Below are 20,124 nucleotides of genomic sequence, written 5' to 3'. Positions count from 1 at the left end.
AAAAGGCCATGATAGAAAATTCAAACCATGTTGAAGTGGGAGTGTCATCAAAAAACTGAATGTTTTTATTCAGGCTCCCTAGTACTGGTTGTATAGTCCTAGGCTCAAAATAAACTGAACTTTATTCTAGGTATTCTGCTTTTCAGTCCATCATGCTTTCAGGGTTGAAAGCTGCACAGTAAAAATATGATTTTAGAAAAGACAAACACTTCTCTCAGACTGAGTAAAATGATGCTAAGCATGAAAACACAAGAGACCACAAAAACCACAACATTCTATTTCACATTTTACATAAATGCTGTAAACCTGAAAGATGTAAGCAATTGAAACTGCACTAACAATGCTAATATGCCTGCACAGTTACAGCTACTAGCTTTTCCTCTTAAGGTTTTTTTATATTAATATCAAGAAAAAAATTTAAGTCCAACATACTAAACCAAATTGGACCCTCTTTCTATAGAGATGACTTGATTAATTTATTTTGGCTCTTACAGAGGAAGAATTCAGTGCACATCTCCCTCAAGCATGTTTCTGGGAAAGGACTGGGCACAACATTTGTATCAATTCCAGCATCATTCATCTCAATTAAGCATCTGATGATCAAAATTATATTCAACTTATTGCTTACAGATCTACACTAGCACCCCAGAAAAGGCTATTCAGTATCCAAAGTGACAAATTGGGATCATTACGAGCTCTGTATGGTTATTTTATGACTCTCATACCATGGATTAGCATCCCTATTTGGCTGTTACCTCTATAGCAGAGCAGCATACTAAACATGACATGCAATTGCAAGCACCCTCAGCTTAAATGCAAATCAAAAACAGGAATTCAGAAGAGGCACATCAGTACAACTTCTGTCTTGACAGTGGGTAATACAAGACAAGATCCTGCAAAAATCTGAGGATACAAACAAAACTGATTTTTTGTAGCACCTAAAGACCACTTTTGGCAGGACCAGAGTTCTTTTAGATTCAATGTTCAAAGCACTTAGAAAAGACCAAAAATAGGTGAAGATGAGGAAAAAACCAGCAGACAGTCAGAGATTTTAGGTAAATGCTTTCTTCATTAGATGATTCCCACTAAAGAAGCCAACAGAGACTTCAAATGGATGAGTGAAGGTCTCCAGCTCCTCAGTCTTCTCAGACAAGTATCTTCTCCCTCCTGCTACCTCAGGGAAATGCTAACAGTGTTTTGCGGTCATGTAAAACCATGCATCTGTAAGAAGCAATGAAGCTACAGTGAAGTCTTACAAAAGCAGCTTATAACCCCAAAAATTGAACTTAAACTTGAAAGCTAAGTTTATATTTCAACTCTTTGTTTCACCCATGAAAGTTTCCACTTGTTGCTTAAAATAGCAGACGGAACATTTTTGTTTACTTCCACCCAAGAACAAAATTCCCTGAGACATCAAGGCAATGAAGAATATATGTACATGAGAGAATGGAACAGCTTCTGTGGCCAAATTAGTCAAGTACTTTGTGTATAGAATTAAGTATACCAGGAAGAGCTTTCTGATGTTAATTTTTTGCCTAGTGATAGAAAGTTATTATTGAATGCAGGTTTTGAGTTCTTGAAAACCTTCACATAAAAAGAATAAGAAAATTATCTAAGAAATGCAATTACCTATACTAACCTCTCAGTATGCATAGATGCCCAGATAACTTAGCCTTGACTCATTCATCATTTTAAATGTAATTATATAGGACTCAGTGAACAGAGCTCTTTTCTTCCTACTCCCACTTGCTCATCACTGCAAGTTATCTGGTCCTATGAGCAAAAAAAAACCTCACTCATAACTGTACATGATGACAAGAAGGGAATTTTGAGCTTCTAAAGGCATATTACCTCTATGTAATTGTAATGAAAACTGAAGAGTAGCTATCATGTATGGAAGGTCCTGCCAGGCTCCTGCAATATGAACAACTAGGGGTCTCAGAACTGTGCTTATACACACATGTATTTAGTCATTATTCCTGAAAGAAGGTGCCAGCAAACAACTTCAACAGTATAACCTCTACCACAATTATGCATAAAGGGGTTTGCATTGTTGGTTTGGGTTTTTTAAAATATTTTTTGCTGTGAATGTTGTCAACAAATAATTTGCTTTGCTTTATGACAACTTTTAATTCTTTCATGCAGTTTTTTTTTAATATAACCACACAAACTCATAGTATGAAATCTTTTGTCTTTTAAGTGAAACTGTAAAGTAAATAGATTCCATTTGCAATCAATTGGTTTCAACCCAAATTACTATTTTTCAAGATTTTTTAACGGCAAAACAGAGACCAAACTGAATCATCTTCTGTCAAGTAAATATGTTACACTCAACCAGCAGGGAAAAGGCATGTAAATAAAGACACATACCTGAAAGAAAAGCCCATGCACAGAGTTTACAGTTATCAGTCAAGCCAAACAGTATCCTCAGAGGCAGCAGAGAATTGAACCCATGGGTTCAAGTGTTCATTTCTGACTTCCCAAGGACACAGCTGAGACTTTACTTCTCTCCTCTGCAGGGCTTTTCTCCAAAGGCTTTGAATCATGAACAGGAACAAGATACACACAGAGACTGCCAGCCCCAGCTGTGCTCCTGTTCTTGCTGCCCAGACAGCCCAGCTACTCCTGAGGCAGCACCAGGGTTTCTGCCTTTTATAGCTTTCAGGCAAAGCAGCGATTACTTGAAAAGCCCAAGACGAAGCCTTGGAAAGCTGCTCAGTGGTCAGTGTAGTGATAGCAGGGGATGCAGCTACAGGGCAGCCACCCCCCAAGTCCCTCACATGCAACTCTCACCTTCATGAGACACAGGCACTGGACCTTCCTGTTGAAGCTATAACCATGTGATATGAAATGCATGGAGGAAGAAAACATCCAACTTACAATTAAGACAGAAAGAGGGATGCTTGCTAAGAACCAAAGAGGAATGTGACAGCAAGGCTGCAGTTCTTGCTCAGGTATGTGCCAGCTGGTTACAAAAAGTATAACCATGATCTACAAGCAATGTAAACCAGAAAAGTTGTATGAGGCATATGACTTCCTGTTGAGGAAGCCTCTAGGAAAAGGAGAAATTTGGAAAACTCCTGAGTCAAATCACCTGATGCTACCTTGTATGGCAAATGAATGATCTGTCCTAAGCTCATGATTCTCCCTTCTTATCCAGTGATGGATTTTATCATCATTTTATGCAGGTATTGAACTAGACTGCTTCTAAGAATTCCTCGTCCAAACTTTTCTCCCAAGAACACATTTTTTGACTGATCAACTCATACCTTGACCTGCAAAGATATCCCACTCAGCCCTAGTGACAAAGAGCGAATCTACCCAATCCAATAAAATTTTTCTGCTTTACTTCTTCAGAAATGAAAACAACCACCTTTTCTGTTACCTTTTCAGTATTCAACCTAACTGCTTTCTACAGTTAAGAGTAATCCCATAGCAGAAGCTCTTCCATTTACCCCAAAAGGTGATTAGGACTTCTTGGAATCATTTTCAAAATAAACAACTTCCTTACTGTGTTTCAACAACGATTGTTTAAGCTATGGAGTCAAAATGACTCAGAGGAATTGTACTTGTCATTGTATAATTTTCAGCATGATCTACAATGTGACCAGGCAGCAATGACCTGTATTAATCATGGGCCAAAGTATAATCTAGGTAAAATTAATGTACTATGACGGTCTGGCAACTGCTGCCCATGTCCTCACCCCTTCTGCTGGCTTGCCAGACTACTGTGCTTCTGGTGGAGAGGTGGGCTGCAGCTAAGGAACATGCTTTACACAGAGAAGACTCAAACAGATAATGATAAAATAATAAAATTAAAAAAAAAATAAGGGAATCAATTTGTCAGAACATACAGAGGAAATTCCTTACACCCTGATTCCAGCAAAAGCAATAGGGCAGAAGAGCACTGCTAAATAAATCTACCCAGTTCCCTGTAAAAGAGTTTCCAAATGCCTTAATCCACAACCACCCTTGTGGTGCTCACTCTTTTTCCTCCAACACACAGTTTGCTCCTCTCTTGTGACATGCTTATGGTTCTGTTTGAAGCTGACATTAATGGTGAAACACACCTGCTATACTGACACACAGTACTGGCTTACATTTGTCACCTGAGGGTTTTTCAGCAGCCCAGCTTGTGGAAATGTTTGACTACTACAGCCTTATAGTTTAGCAAGAAATATACAGCAGCCTCAGAAATAACAAACAGTTTCAAGAAAGAAAGCTGTAACAGGTGGCTGGGAAACACACTTCCAAACTACTTCCTCAAGCTAAACACCCAGAAAAAAAAAATCCACAAACATATGATCCACATCAAAGTCAATGTTTCATTGGATTAGCTGTCACAGAATTATAGCAGATTTTTGGGAGGAGGGGAGTTTTTTGTTGAAGTAGATTACCAGCTCCACTTTTTAGGGGACAAAAAAGTTAAATCCTTGAAGATTTATTAGTAATGAGCAGTTTACAAACTCCCAAGTACTTTGGGATACAGCTGCATCCTACCATGATAGAGTCATGTTAAAATTATATACAAAGACTTCCGGGAGCCAAATCTTGACATTTCTCCCTCATTGAGAAGTGCCTTTGTGAATGCTTACACATTTCCAAGGCAGGGATACATGCTAGGGAACTACTTAAACATCACTTCCCATTATCTCATGCCTGCCATTACCCCCAAGTATTACTACCAGACAACCTCACTTTCAGACAAGTTGCACTGTCTTGTGGAAACTAAAATATCTGGATTTAAGGCATAAGGGTAATGACAAAGTTTGAAAGCATTGGACTTCAGATCTATGAATGACAGAACTTCCCCAGTTCCTTCTCAATGACTAGAGTCATTACAAACTTTAAACTCTCTTGGGTGGCCAGCCTGTCTCTGCAATAAGATAACTGTCCTCAGGTCCTTTCTATGAATGTTAATTAAACCTAAAGGATTAACAGGAACAGCAAAGGGGAAATCCCATAGCACTAAATCAGTGAAAAATAGACAGTATCATGTCCATCTGCTGTGTAAGCTAGAGAGTTTAAAAGTTTCCTGAGGTAGTAATAACACAGTTGTTGTGGAACTGCAGAGATTCACAGGTCATGCCCGAAAAATCAGGTAAGTTCCCTTGACTGTAGTTAGTCAAGTAATTTTTACAGTCTTTGTCAGAAAAGTAAACAAATTCCTCAGGCCAGACTTATTTCTTTCACATTTCCTTTTGAAGTTGGTATGTAATAAAGTTACTTTGTAGCATTCAAAATTTAGAGTATGTCAGCTCAACTGTTATTACAGCAATTTCAAGGAACCCCTGAAACACAGGATTGGTAGTCAAAGCATTTAAATATAAACAGGGGAATTCTCAATTCGCTACTTACACACTTGCTTTTCCAGTATGAGAACTGCAACACTCAGCTGACATTTTCAGTGACTTCCATCTCAGAAAGATCAACAAACATACAGAAAGAACCAAAAAGTGTATAACACCAAGGGTGTGCGAAAGGAAAACAAAGCAGCTGGTACACAGGTCTGTTTACAGTGTGCCTTTTTTTCCCCCCCTCTAGAAGCCTTAAGAGCTTCAGCTGTAGTTATTTAGAATTCTCAGGGGTGGTAGAAGCTGAGTGCACAGAGTGGTATTCTGTAGATGATTTCAGAGGAGCTAAAAATTGATATTAGTAACTGTGAACTAACAAGACGTGGCTAATTCATAACCACTCTGATGATAGCACACATTTTTTTAAATTAAGCTCCTCAAGATAAAATGTCAAAATATACTTCTATGGCTTTTTGCACATGATATTTACAAATACAGAAATAAAACCAGACTTTCAGTCAAACATACTGTGTACATTCAATTTTGTATTATCTTGTGGTGACAGTATAGACTCAGGAACATAACTTCCTTATTTCAATCACCTTTTCTTTGCTCATGTCAGAAATTTTTGTTAGCTTTATATGATCATCAATTTAGGTAAAGTTCAGATGGTAGCAAACACTCAATAACTATTTTGAACAAAACTTTAAGATAGTAATTTTAAAGAATTCTGCACTACATTTCTGCTGAAGCTATTTCCACATATTTACACAATATTCCAGTGGACATAACATTTCACTAAATCCAGTAAGAATTCAGAAGCAAGGTAAAGCTTTGCTATTAAATAATGCAGTCAAATAACCTATTAATATCATTGAAACAAAACTCCAAACAGTTTTCAACAGCCTACTGATAAGAGTCACTAGCTGCTCATCTTTTTGTTCTATGTATTACTCAGCTCTCAGTCAGCTCTCTCAGCTCTGTCCAAATATTGCTGGAATGATAAAATGCCAAAACAAAACAAACCCATCTTTAATTCTACTACTAATACAGCTATACTGTATCAAGGATCTCTCACTCTTACAGGCTGATTCAGAATATTACTTTCCTACCTTCACATGCACAATGCAATACAACAGGGATTCCTTCCACAGAACCTCAAATTTATTTCTTGTGTGACATTTCTCTCAAGTTTCTCCAATGGTTCATGGTTTTTTCCACATTTGACATCTATTAACATGCAGACACAAAACCAACACTTCCTACCCAAGGTTTTATGAACAAAAACCTCTATTCTTATGATTTTGTGCATAATTACCTATTTAGAATGCTTATTCCAGTTCCATGATTCTCACTAGTCTTAAGATATATATATATGGATCACTGCATCAGAAATAAACTTGCAAATAACATATAAACAAGAATATTTTGAAAAATTACATACAGCTAAGGAACAGAAGGAAATAAAAAGACAAGAACACAAATTCAAAAGAGAAGTTATAATCCTCAAATGAAAGCTTCTGGTCTGGTTCCTTACTCTGAACTAGGATCAGTGGAAGAATATTGCTTAAGCTTATCTTCATATGGAAATAGCTACACATATTATAGCTTTAATTTCATTTAAATTACTATAATTTAACAGCTGCAAATAGTTTGAGGATATTTATTTCAATTTCTTTTTCTTAAGTTGATTAGGACCGGCCTTGAAGTATATTTTGCACACGTGCACTCCAAGCACATCATTATCTAAAACAAGACCAACTGGCCACACACTTCTAACATTCACATTTCTTTTCCAATTTAACTAAGAGAGAGTACTATCTTTGGTAGAAAAAATGGAATACTCAAAAACAATTATAAAGGAACACACAAGTAAAACTGAGCAGAAAAAACCCTACACTTTCCCTTGTCTGAGCTTAAAAAAAAAAGTAAAAGAAAGTGAAATATAGGCTAAAGTGAAACCTTGATTTGTCCAAATCCAAAACAGAAAGAAAACCCAACCTTTGGCTTAACGGTGTTTGGTGCCACCCCACATTTTTAAGTAAGATAGAAACAGTCAGATGGTGCATACATACAATGGCCAAATGTAAGAATGCTCCTATAGGGTTTCCTCTTTACGTTGTACCTGTTAAGTTTAACCTTCTGCATGAGCTAGTCAAACATGACTAGTGAATCTTTCCTGCATTTATTCATTGCTCTTAATCACTAATAATCCAGGGCACTTGGGATTAAAGATTGGGAGAGGGGGAGAAGGAGAGAAACAGGAGGGTAAAGGGGAAGAGAGTTTTCTAGTAAACAAATTCAGGCCCAAGCACAACCTATCACCTTATTCATTAGAATTCTCAAAAGCCCTACAGAAATGTTTCTTTTTAGCACTTCTGCAAAGCCAACATGGTAATTATCTTACATTCCCTAAACTGACAATGTTAATCTGCAACTGGCCATGACTTAGGTGCAAAACATTTTCACGATCCATGCAAAAGTAAAATTAATAATTTAACTAATTTACCAATGAGTCCACAAAGCCTTGAATTTGGGTACTCTCAGGTCAGGAGCAGCAGCATTACCAGTTGAAAAACCAAGTGAAAGCCATCAAATGTTATTTTTACAGTACTAAAAAATAAATATATAATGGAAAATACCTGCTCAGGCTAAAAAGAAACACATCTGCATGTCCAAACACATGGTAAATTAAAAAAAAAAATTAAAATTAAAAAAAAGTGTAATTCAAAGGACCAGTCTGGAAATCCAGTGTTTCAGTATGCCCAGCATTAAGATTCAGAAACCCTCTCCTTAATGACATTCCAACACCAAATGCCAACTAGAATCAGAAAGCAGAATCAGTCATACAAGTGACACAGCCACAAAAGACTGCAGCCCAAGTGTCCTCAGGATTCTAGTGTTCTTGTTACAAAAATCAATATATAATGCAAATAAATTATTTTTTAAAGGAACCTTTGCTCTCCTTACCTTCTATAAAAACACTACAACAGCAAAATTTAAGAGAAGCAGAAGCAAGACTGCACAGCTGTTGTAAAAGGGATGCATTATTCCTAGAAACAAACCAATCCACCAAGCAACAACATATCAAATGAAAAAAGTTGATCATATCTGACACAGAAAAGGATACTGATCACCTGCATGACTCACTGTACCATGGAAAGTTTCCAGCAGATGTAATGAGGATAAAACCTCTGCATGCCAATACTAGCAGGTTGCTAGGTATTAGACACTTAGCAACATTAAAAAGCAATCAGTACATTAAAATTGTTTCAATTCCAATATTTTCTTCTTGGAAACAACATACCTCATCATAATTATATTTGAAATTCCATTTTCTTAGCTTGCAAATATGACAACAAGTTAAAATTGTGTAAATATACCAAAACTGTAGGAAGGAAATTAGCTGAGATGAGCTTTTCTATGTCCCATTTTATTTCAGGTTAATTTGAGATCATTTTTGTTTTGTCTCCTTATTGCTGCTGTTAGCCTACAAGACTCACATAAACATAATTCTTCCATTTCAGGCATTTAAAAGTTTGATTTTACCATAACCATAATTCAAGAGCTGATCCTGGCAGATAACAGCAGCAGCAGATTTCAGTGCCCTGAAAAGCTTCAGCATGTAAAGCTTCAGCCTACTGCTGTATTTATAAACCTTTTGTTGACCCTGGCTGGACACCAGATGTCCAAAAAGCTGCTCTATCACTCCCCTTCTAAACTGAACAGGGCAAAGAAAATACAGCAAAAGACTCGAGGGTTAAGATAAGGGCAGTGAGAGATCACTCACTGACAGACATCATGGGCAAAAGAAAGTCCACTTTGGTAGTAAGTTGTAAAATATTCCCTGTCAGAATTGGAGTAGGATTATGAGGATTAAACCCAAATCTTAAAAACACTTTTCTCCTTTAGTTAGGGGAAACTCACAGTTCATCACACATTACCTCTAATGCACCTTCCTCCTTACCTTGTTCCAGCATGGGCTCCCTCTCACAGAAGACAGTCCTTCACCAACTTCTACAAGCTGAGTCTGTCTCACAGACTGCACTTCTTCATGAACTACCCCAGCTGTCCCCTGCAAGGTCACAAGCAAACCTGATCCAGGCTTTTGTGACAGAAAACCTGCTCCAGCATGGGCCCAGAGATGCTGCCAGAAGCCTGCTCTAGCACGAGCTACACAGAGCCGGAATCTCCTCTGAGCATCCACCATAGGCCTCCTGCACGGGCTGCAGGTGGGTATCTGCTCCATCATGGATCTCCAGGGCTGCAGGGGGACAGCTGCTTCACCATGGGCTGCTGGGGAATCTCTGCCCTCGCCCTCCTTCTTCACTGAGCTTGGATCTGCACAGTAACATTTTCCCTTCTTGAATATGTTCTCTCAGAGGTGCCACCACCGTAACTGATGGGCTCAGCCTTGGCCAGCAGTGGGAATACCTTTGAGCTGCCTGACACTGCCTTCATCTGACATAGGAGAAATTTCTAGCAGCTTCACAAAGAGCCTGCCCCTGCATCCCCCCTGCCACCAAAATCCAGCCACATTAACCCAATAAACCTTTTTTCAATCTTGCTTGCCTTTTTTTTTGCCTCTTTAGCATTCCCTTTGGCAAACAAACACAGCTTTCATTGAGCTGAGTGAGAAAGAAAATTACTGACTCAGTAGTGAACAGTATAAACACCGTCTGCTGCTTCTGAAAAGTACAGTTCATCTTTACCTTCCATATACTTGCTTTCACAAAACAACCAATTTTTTTTTGAATGGAGATATGGAACAGGAGGAAAACTAACAGTCACTCATATTTTTATTTGAAAGTCTCAGTAGGCTTGATGTTTTTCCAGTGAAAGCTGCATGTGGGACTGAAAAGGAAAAACCTGACAATCCAAGGCACATACCTATGACTGTCCATCAACAGGAAAGTCAGACACTGCCTTCAGACTTGTTGATGCTTCCCCATATCACACTGCAAATAAACACCAAGAAAAAGGAAAACCAGTACCAATGTGCCCAACACATCATCACCAGTAACTGTAGAACTGCAGTTTCCAGAAACGGGAGCTACAAATTATTCTCATTGCTCTTCTATTTATATGAGTTCCCTTGGCATTCTATAGCAGTATTTTTAGCAGCTATTTTCGACAGCACAATCATTTACCCCTTGAGTTGTAGTTATACAAGTTTCTCTTTGACACATATTTGCTTCAATGTAGACCTTTCACCAGTGTTTACTCTGAAGTTGTTCTTTATTAGCTTTTTTAATACTGTATCCAGACACAAGTGATCAATTTCTTGCCTCTTCTAGAGGAAAATCTTTTTTTTTTAAGAGTGATTGTCTTTCATCTCTTTCCACAGAAAATACAAGACAGTTTTCTGTCTTGTAATACAAAACAATTATCAGAAAAATAATACAAAGACATTTGAAATCCAGAAGTCTCCCCTGCCAGCCTCCAAACTAGATTTCAGTTTTCTTGAATTTACCTCAGCAGACTCCAAGCCTAAGATAGGACTCCAGTCCTTTTTATCCATCTCTTCTTAAGAGATGCTGCTAAACTGACTTTGCCCAGATCCTATCTGAGCTACTAGAAGCTTTCTGCAGGAGATATTTAGAACAATATTCACATGAATAAATAGTCCAGGGATCATTTTTCTTCCAAGAATCCTGGAAGTAAGACACATAACTTCTTCACTGCTGTCTTTTGTAATGCTCTTTTAACCTTTATTTCAGAATTTTCTTTAAGATTTCCTAGTTAAAAAAGCCACACCTGTATGCTAATAAAAGGAAAAACCAAGAGATATAACTTGAACAACTTGTATTTAAAACTTGGCTTGAAAATGCAAACTTTGGCACTATTGCAGAGGGCTTGGAGGGGATCTCCAAGAAGAGGTGCTCTGACAAGAGAAAGTTGTGGAGGTGTGGCCTTGCATGCCATTGCATTTTCAGTATTTATTTCCTCCCAGTTATTGTCTGCAAAGCAAACAGTCTGGCCAGGGTAACCACAGATGGTCTGCTGGTTGGTGAGGGAACTGCTAGTAAAGAGAAATACTTTGATAATACACAGAAGAAGCAAAGCCTTGGTAGCAAAGCACCATTATGAGGCCACCCACTTCATGAGGTGAAAGAAGAATCCACAAAACAACCCTTACTCCCCAGAAAACCACCATGTCCTTTCCAGGATGTCCACCAAAGGAACATTCTCCTCTCAGCACCTAGAGTCACATTGCTTCATCTTTTTCTGGGTCTTTCACTGTTCCTCTTTCTTTTTTTGGTCCTGTGTGTATGCAAGAGTCACAGGCTCTCAGTCACAGACACCCTTCAGACTTCCCTCTTACAAGCACTGCCCCTCCTTTGATAAAACCAGAAATTAAGAAAATGAAGAGGGTAGTCATTCTTGCCCTTCACCTGTCCTTATACCTTCTTCTCACACAACCTTTTTTCAATGCAATCAGCATCCTAGGAAGCATAGCTCCCCCTAAAGATTTATAAGCTTTCACTGCCTCAAGATCTATCACAGGTAATAACATCAATCATAGACTTTCAGTGCTAGACCATTCCCTTTTTTACCAGTGTTCCTCAGGTATTTCTCACTTCCACACCCCTTATGCCTCCTGATTTTTGTGTGTGCGTATAATGTGCAACCTCCCTTGTGTGCCTGTTATCAAGAGAGATGACAAGGTAAAATGCAAATAGCAATCCACTCCGATGAAAAAGATGCTTCAACAGGTGAAAAAGCAAAGATAAAGCACCATCTAATTCTGACTTCATAAATTTGGATTATTTGCTGTCCAGCTAATCCTGAAACCTACTTAGGGTTTTCCTGCACATGCACTGTCAGGGCTGAAGAACAACCATACTTTGAGAGAGGGTGCAGCAGTTTATGTCAAATCATTACTATCAGAGATAAAAATCTCAGTAGTATTCCAGAGAGTGATGCATTTTTTCTCTGAGGAGACACAGTGTGCTGTAATATACTTCGTTCAAAGCAACTATGCACCTTTGTACAGCAATTGGAGATGATTAATAAAAAGAGAATGCTGGAAATTTTCAAGTTCTGTTCTTTCATGACAGTTTTGAGTATTTGCATTACTCCCCTTCTTTTTAAAAAGAAAGTTCCTTAATCCTTCCAATAGTTCTTACAATTGTGCTTATTACATATTGAGATTGAATTCTCTTACCAGTTGTCTGTGGTGAAGTTCAAAAGGATTTGTTGCTATAGCAATACTTTGTGTTGATTCAGAAATTAATGATAAAAGAAGTGGCAATTAGCACTATTAATTTTTACTAGAGAAACATGGGGAAGGGCTAAAAGGCTTTTGGCCCCCAAAAGAAAATAAAAAAAAGGCAGTAAGATTTTGCATAGGTGACCATTATAGAGCTTGCAGCTATAAAAGCAAGCATAATGGATATTTCATGCTTCAGTACATGCAGCAAGAATATTGCTGCCTTAATAGCTCGAGACAGACTCAGCCTCTGCTGTGTTTCAGGAATTCCCAGAAGACCACAGGGATGTGTCTCCTTTCAGTCATAACGGAACCCTGTGGGACAAGCTCCTCTACAATAGTATCAGGAAAGGAAATTGAACACTTTTCTCTGCAGATTTGACACTGTTCTTTTAGTGTTTTGCAGGGACCTTTCTTTGGCATTTTTAGTGAATGAAAGTATGTTGCTTCAAGGTAATGACCTGTTTATTCTCATCCTTGATTAACAGCCATGAAGCAGACAAGTGTTTTCCAGGTCATACGAAAATAAAAAGAGGTAATTAATTTTCTGCACCAAGACTGCTTATCTCTAATTATCTCACCAAATTGTTAGGTTTTGTGGTAGCCCAGGACCTTCTACAAGGTATTTAAGGTTTTAAGTTTTTTAAAGGCTTGGCTTGTTATTTCAATCCTATAAAGGATATAGTGCGGCTCTACATGACTGTAGTACAAGGCAGAAGAAAATGGAACGCTTTGCTTCTTCAGTATGTATTTAGTGAGGTTTTTCTTAATGTATGATTTGACAGCCTTAATAATGTATTTCCCACTATTAGAATCCCACATAATTACTGAACTCAAATTTCCTTATTTCATAATGAAATAATGGAGGCTTTTTATAAATCCTTGTGGATGATAGATAGCATTTTCCCCCTTCAAAACTGTCAGGTTTATTTCCTTTAGGTGCTAAAGCTGATACCTCATACCTTCATGCAGGAATGTTGGGAGGCTTTCTTAAAAGCCATTAATCCTAGATGCTGGAAGGGTCTTCTCCTGCTTATGAGAAGGACAGACAAGAATAATGAGCCTGCAGGACAATGTATGTTGTCACAACTTTGTACATTTCACCTGAAAAGTTGTCCCTCCATACTTCACATGAAGCCCTAAAGGTCCTCAGCATCTGGCTCCAGTACACCTAATGCTGTCAAATAAGGTAGTAATGGACAAAATGTTACACACAAACACAGCTAGAGCTCAGCAGGTAACCAATGTTGTACAAAGCCCCTTGGCCAACCCCTGGCACCAAGTTGAGATTGTTTTCTTTAAGAGAAGCGATGTACACACAGAGACATGTTCTAGTAGCTTCAAACATATTTTTAAATCTCTTCCTTCCAAATTTCTCAGTCATCTATGAACTTATCTGTAAGAGGTAAACTTTTGACTTTTTTTACTACAAAGCTTTGTAGGCCATAATTAATCTTCTTCCCATGGGAATGAAGAAGGACAGAGTATCATCCAAATGAGGTGAGAGGTTGGCCTTACACGTCATCATCACACAGCCTTCCTATCCAGAGAGGAAAAGGAAAAATAGAGAAATATGTATCATCATAGAGCAAAAGTCCATCAACTTGTTGAATGTAACTCAACAATCTTGGAAGCCCCCAGTCACATTCCCTACCCCGACAAGAGCTCTCTACAAACTAGCAAAGCAGCCACAACCTCCTGGAGACCAAGACTGGGCCTAATGCCCACAAAAGAGAATAGACAGTTTATCAGATGTTTGGTGTGCATGGAATTCTGATACTGTGGCTAAAATGCTGTAATGCATTGTGCTAAATGAATGAAACTTTGAATTTGCTTGCAGGAAATTGTTCTAAATTAAAAAGGTTTTGTTTACTCCATCTTAACCAAGAAAGCACAGAAAACAGAGAAGGAAAGGTAATGGCATTGACAAGTATCTGTATTTTCAAATTATACCCAGGAAAACATTTTCTGATAGTCCATACTGAAGGTGTACTATTAATTATTTCTCTGTAACTATCTCCATCAGGATTAATTTAGACAAGTATGAAACTACCTCCAGCTCTCAATGCAGCAACCAATTACTTATCATTTGTAATATAACTGGCCTCTTTTTTTTCCCAAAGATTTTCCAACCACAGAAAAGACTCTGCCTTCAGTTTGCAAACATTTTATAATGAAACTCACTTAAGCCTTCCCTCCTTTGCACCAACAGATGCCTCCAGCATGAAACTGACTACATACTTAGAATATGCGAGGGGATTCATCGCTCATCGTCACCTATTTTACAGTCAGTAATTTCAATATTTTACATTCCCAAGAGTGGATTCTGTCTTTGCCCTCACTGAATCTCCTCGACAGGAGTACAATGGACAAGGTTGCATTCTGCTGGCACTCAACCAAGGCATAAGAAATACAAACCATTGCAGTCTTATCCTCTCTTAAAACAAAAATAAGACATAAATAACACCTTAGCATGAAGTCTTAATCTAATCATGGCACACAAAGCTTATAGTAAATTTATTTGTCTTTTGCACTCCAACACCATCAGGAACATAGCCTGGTATCTGCTGCAACTCTGTGGGGTGGACTGGGAGGCACAATTTTTGCTTGTAGAGGTGATGGACACTCTCCCAGCACCTCTGACAGTTTTACACATACAGCAACCATGCAGCCCAGCAGAACTGATATTCTTCAATAGAAAAAGACACAGAAAGTCACAAAGAAAGTAGCAACATTGTTGAATGGATATGTGAAACAGACAACTTTTGGTGTTACCAGGCTCTTTCGTTTTATTTCAAGCTTAGAGATTGAATGTATCTGTCACCTATTCACAAACTATGGTACTTAAATACAAATAAGGATACTGAGATGTCATTGCATATCATCCCCCACATAATCCTATAGATACTGCTCCTTATTTTAAAAATTAATTATATATCTTCATTAAATAAGAATCTGCCATTACAGCAAAAGATACCATTAGTATTAGTAAACCCTTCAATCATATTTCATACTAAACTAAGCAGCCATGGGTTGACATGCACTGAGCAGAGCTTTCATTGCCTTCAGATATTGCACAGATACTTTGCCTCCTCCTCGGAACACCATCTCCTCTTAATGGCAAACAAGACGTAATAGGATAATGAACAATATTAATTAAGGTCATTAATAGATCACTTCAAACGTTTTCCTGGTGTCAAGCACCTTTTGCACCCCTTCCTTTTTGAGTCACATAACACTGCGTAAGCACACTAATTGCTGGCACAAAGTACACAATTAGGCTGTCTGCTACAACGAAGTCTGAGGGAGAATGGAAGATATGAACATAAGAACCATAACACTGTAGTATTCATGGGGAAGAAATTTCCACATTAGTCATCACAAGATTTTCTTTAGCATTTCAGGATTTGACCCTGAAAACACTCATGGCATTAAGACTAAAACCCAAATACTAGTTCAATAAAGGGAGGTTGGATAGTTTTAGAGCAGCTACTATAGGTTTAGAATGAAGAGCGGAGTAAGTGTGACAATTTTTTAGACCAGCTTACAAATTAACCAACACGCTTTACTCCTTAACACTAATACCTAAAACTGTAATTTAAGGCACCATTGAGCACTGTGTTTATGATGTTTCATATGGTCATGGTTGGTTTTCACTGTGAAAACCTACCACTGAGACTGCTGCTCTAAAAATACTTTAATAAGCTGTTGGATGCAGACTATATTGCTATGAGTAAGATTTTTTTTTCAGTAACAGAAAGAAAAATGCACTGCACTTAACAATATACGGATATATGATATAACATATGCAATCAGCTCCCTCCAGAAAGTTACCGTTCATCTACTCGAAAATGAGAGGAATTTACACCTCACAACAGTTTCTGTAATAAACAATGTTAGGTTCTATTTCTTTTGAAATAAACACGAAAATGTACAAAACTAAATTTCTGGTTTTGATGGCATAGTGTATCTGGTAGAAGATGAGAACTTTCAACATGTTTTCCTATAGGTGCCAGTAAGTCAGATGAATTTCATACTGGATTATCCCTGGAGCATTTCATCTGTTTGTTACTAAAATCCAGCAAAACTGCTACATCCAAAACAGTCCAAGAGAATTGTTTTCAGTGTTTCAGCTCAAGTCAACAGATTCTTGTTCCCTGTTGCTGGAGTTACCCTGTTAACATGCACATGACACTGAAATAAAAACACTTTGAATGAGATTCAGCACTGGTCTTCATATTGCTCTACAGGACAATAATGTTCACATAAAAGCTTCTCTTAATAACAGAGCTATTTAAAAGCAAACAACCCAATGTATTTGTTTATTTAAAAAAAGAGAACACAAAACACAGAACATCAGAAAACCCTACAATACTTCTTCCATGCCGTGGAAAATTGCTACTGTATGAGCAACGTGCTTGCTTCCAAGCTGAGGCACGTTTCCGAAAGCCATCAAACCAGGCTTCCATTCCAGAAAAAGCAGCATTCCCTACTGCAGTCCTGGTCCAACACAAGTAAGCAAACCAAACAATGCCAGATTAAAAAGAGGCAGACAAAATCAAATCAATATATCATTCACTAACTGTGAGGTACATAGGCAGGTAAACAAACAAACAAAAGGTAGAAAAAATTCAGTCAATATAGGATGCAAACACTGGAAAATATATCTCTTGGACAAAAACATCCTCAGGAGAAATCCCAGCTTTTGCTTGCTGTTTTTAAAGTTTCTCGACCTGTGTCAGCAATATTGAAGTTATAGTACTTCTGTCTGTGACTACTTCTATATATGGTCAGCACAGATATTAGCTGGGATTTGCGTTTTTCCAAAGTAATCCCAAGCAACCAGAAGGCACTTAATCAGTATGAAAACCCACACGAGCCGATCCATAGCCCTGCACACGAGTTCATTTGGGTTTTTCTGCCCCGAGACTTACACAGAGAAGGGAATACGGCTAGTTCTCGTTTTAAGTAAACACTTGGGCTCTGCTTCAGACACTCCTGTGGGTGCGCTACCCACCGCTGCCTTCCCAAACTCCAGCCGCACACCAGCCCGCACTCCGGCGCGCAGTCCCGAGGAATCCCGTTTGCTCCACAGCGGAGCGGGCACCGCACAGCCGCGGGGACGATCAGCCACCTGCCCGGGGCAGGCCGAGCACCGCCGCGCACTCCTGGCTGCCCCAGCGGCACTAGCCCGACACCCGCCGGCACGTCGAGCCCAGCTCCGGGCTGCGGGGCGAGCCGCCACAGGTCGGCATTCCGCACCGTGCGGCCGCGATCCCGACCCCGCCGAGCCGGGGGCGCACGGCGGGCGGGCGGCACCGCTCGAGGGGCGCAGCAGCCCCGGGAGCGGCGGCTCCGCCGGGTCCCCCCGGGAGCGGAGCAGCCCCGCCGCGGTACGCGGAGCCCTCCGGCGGCCGCCGCTGCTGCCACAGCCTTAGCCCCCCGCCCCGGCTGGACAGAGGGTTCCGCGTTTCTTCAGCCGCTTCGAAGCGGGGACCGTCCGCACAACTTTCCCCGCGGCGAGCCCGGCTGCGCTGCCAGCTCGGGGTGCGCCGCACGCCGCTCCCCGCCGCTGACACCCGCACACGCTAGGGAGGGCAAACACACAAAAAGCTCCTGAGACCCGCCCGAACCGGCATTTCTCCTCCGTCCTACCTGCCCGGTTCCCGGAGACCCCACACCGCCCGCTCCGCGCCGAGCGCTCCCTGCGACGCCCAGGTGGCGTTAGGAGCGCGCTTCCCACGGGCGGCGCGCCCCCGGCGGCCGGAACATCCCCCGCCGGGCGCCGCCGGGAGGAGGGCGCTCCGCACCCGCCCGCGACGCGGACACCGCCGCACCTGTGCTGGGCGGGCAGCGGCGCCGCCCCTTCAGTCCCGGCCCGAGCGGGGGCGGGGGCGCGCCGGGACCACTCGCCCCGCGCCGGCCGCCGCCGCCGCCGCCCTCCCCAGGCAGCCGCCGCACGAGGGACCCCCCCCCCCCCCCATCGCCATCGCCATCGCCATCGCCATCGCCGCCGCTCTGTGCGCTCATTGGCCCGGCCGCCGTGACCTCACGGCGCTCGCCCCGCCCCGCCCGCCGACCCCGGCCCGGGGCAGCGCTGCCGGGCGGCGGCGGCCCCCGTGAGGTGCGAGGCTGGGCGGCCCGACGGCCCGCGGCCGCTCCGAGCTGCTGGGACACTGCGGCCGGCGGGGAGGAGAGAGAGCGAGGAGTCTGCCCGCAGCCCCCGCCCCGGGGTGCACGGAGTTAAAAGCGCAGGGTTGCCAAAGCCTCCCTCGCCCTTGCCAACAACCTGCGAAGTAGCAAGGACTCACAGACGAGGCTATGTGGGAAAGCCTTCCGTCAGTCTGCGATGGTTTCCTCTCTCTCTTTTTTTTTTTCTCCTCCCTCCGCAAATTTTTCTAATCTATTTTTATTGGTTTTAATTGAGATGTGTGAGCAGCTATTGCTTGAAAATTGTGGTCCATTTGTGGAGAGTAAATCATTCTCTGTTGCATATTAAATATGCCTCTTAATGAGACATCAAATCACATACCCTCATGTAGCTCTTTAATATATATTAATATGTTATTTATTCATTACTATCAACTTTTCAAAAGGTCTGCTTAAAATATTCTCCCCTCTCAGCTAATCACGGTATGCTACACACTCATAGGAAGACAAATAATTTATTAATATATGCTTATACTCAATTAAAACATGAAGAATGTAAGAAATCTACATTTTAAAAGATCTTGTAGATCACAAGTATGTGATAACTTACTGTGTCAAATTGAGGTGTTGCACACTGCCATGTTTCTTCTGTCATAAAATATTAATAAATTTAACTTGAAACTCTTCAACACAAAAGAAGTTCAGCATTTAGCAGTTGTTTTTGTGGGCAGCGTTGCTGGCTGCCAAGTTGCTATGGCATAGGGCAACAGGGTGTGTTCTGCTTGCCTGTTTGTGTATTTCTTGGCTAGGTGGAAAAGTTATACAGTAGGGCTCTGGAGAACAGAAAACAGCAGTGTATCCTTTCGAGGGCACCAATTCTCTGTTAATCTTATAAGTAATATTTTTTAGATTACCTACTACCTTCAGAACAAAATTTTAGAAACTTGGGGTCAACCTTGCACTTTATGCGTTCAGGGAGGAAGAATCACCCGTGCCCCTTATCCTTATGCTGGGGTTTTCACAGAACGTGCTACAGGATCTGTCATGATGGATGACCATGCCCAGAGCCTGTGAAAGAATGTGTAAAATTCCAGGTATCAATTTTCAACACTTAGAAAGAAAATTTGTTAATCTGCTGGTTTTAAATTAATGCAATGGTAATTCATGACACTCTAAAAAAAATACCTGTGGGATGAAAAAGCAAAAACTAAAAATTACTTACATATGAAAAAACGAAGATCTCTTCTTGCAGTGCAAAGATTCCCCTGCTTTTGAGCTCTGGGTATGTTGCTTTACTGCCTGCCGGTGCTTTTCTTTTTACCTTGCATCTCAAAATAGCGGCAGAAAAAGCTCTATCCCATGTAATAGGAAGCTGGGGTTTCAGCACAGCTGCGAGCCCCTCTGGGTCATCTCAGGTGACTCTGCACAGTGCGATTGTCCTTGGTGTTTCCGCACCACAGCTGCCGA

At 40.7% G+C, this 20,124-nt stretch overlaps 1 protein-coding gene across 3 annotated transcripts in view; it reads right to left on the bottom strand.

Annotated features, from left to right (window-relative positions):
• The window catches only part of CHRM3 (cholinergic receptor muscarinic 3), a 264,243-nt gene extending 245,434 nt beyond the window's left edge, over nt 1–18,809 (bottom strand). For 2 of the 3 annotated variants that reach the window (XM_036380590.2, XM_054514309.1), the window contains exon 1: nt 18,163–18,245. The gene's annotated coding sequence lies outside the window, so the exon portion shown is untranslated. Of the gene's footprint in view, nt 1–18,162; nt 18,246–18,796 lie in introns of those variants that run through there. The other variant, XM_054514308.1, reaches the window with a different exon arrangement.
• Between the last annotated feature and the right edge of the window lie 1,315 nt (nt 18,810–20,124).

Source organism: Molothrus ater, chromosome 3 (assembly GCF_012460135.2).
Source record: "Molothrus ater isolate BHLD 08-10-18 breed brown headed cowbird chromosome 3, BPBGC_Mater_1.1, whole genome shotgun sequence".
In the NCBI taxonomy this organism is placed as follows: domain Eukaryota; kingdom Metazoa; phylum Chordata; class Aves; order Passeriformes; family Icteridae; genus Molothrus; species Molothrus ater.
This window is presented reverse-complemented; position numbering and strand designations above follow the sequence as displayed.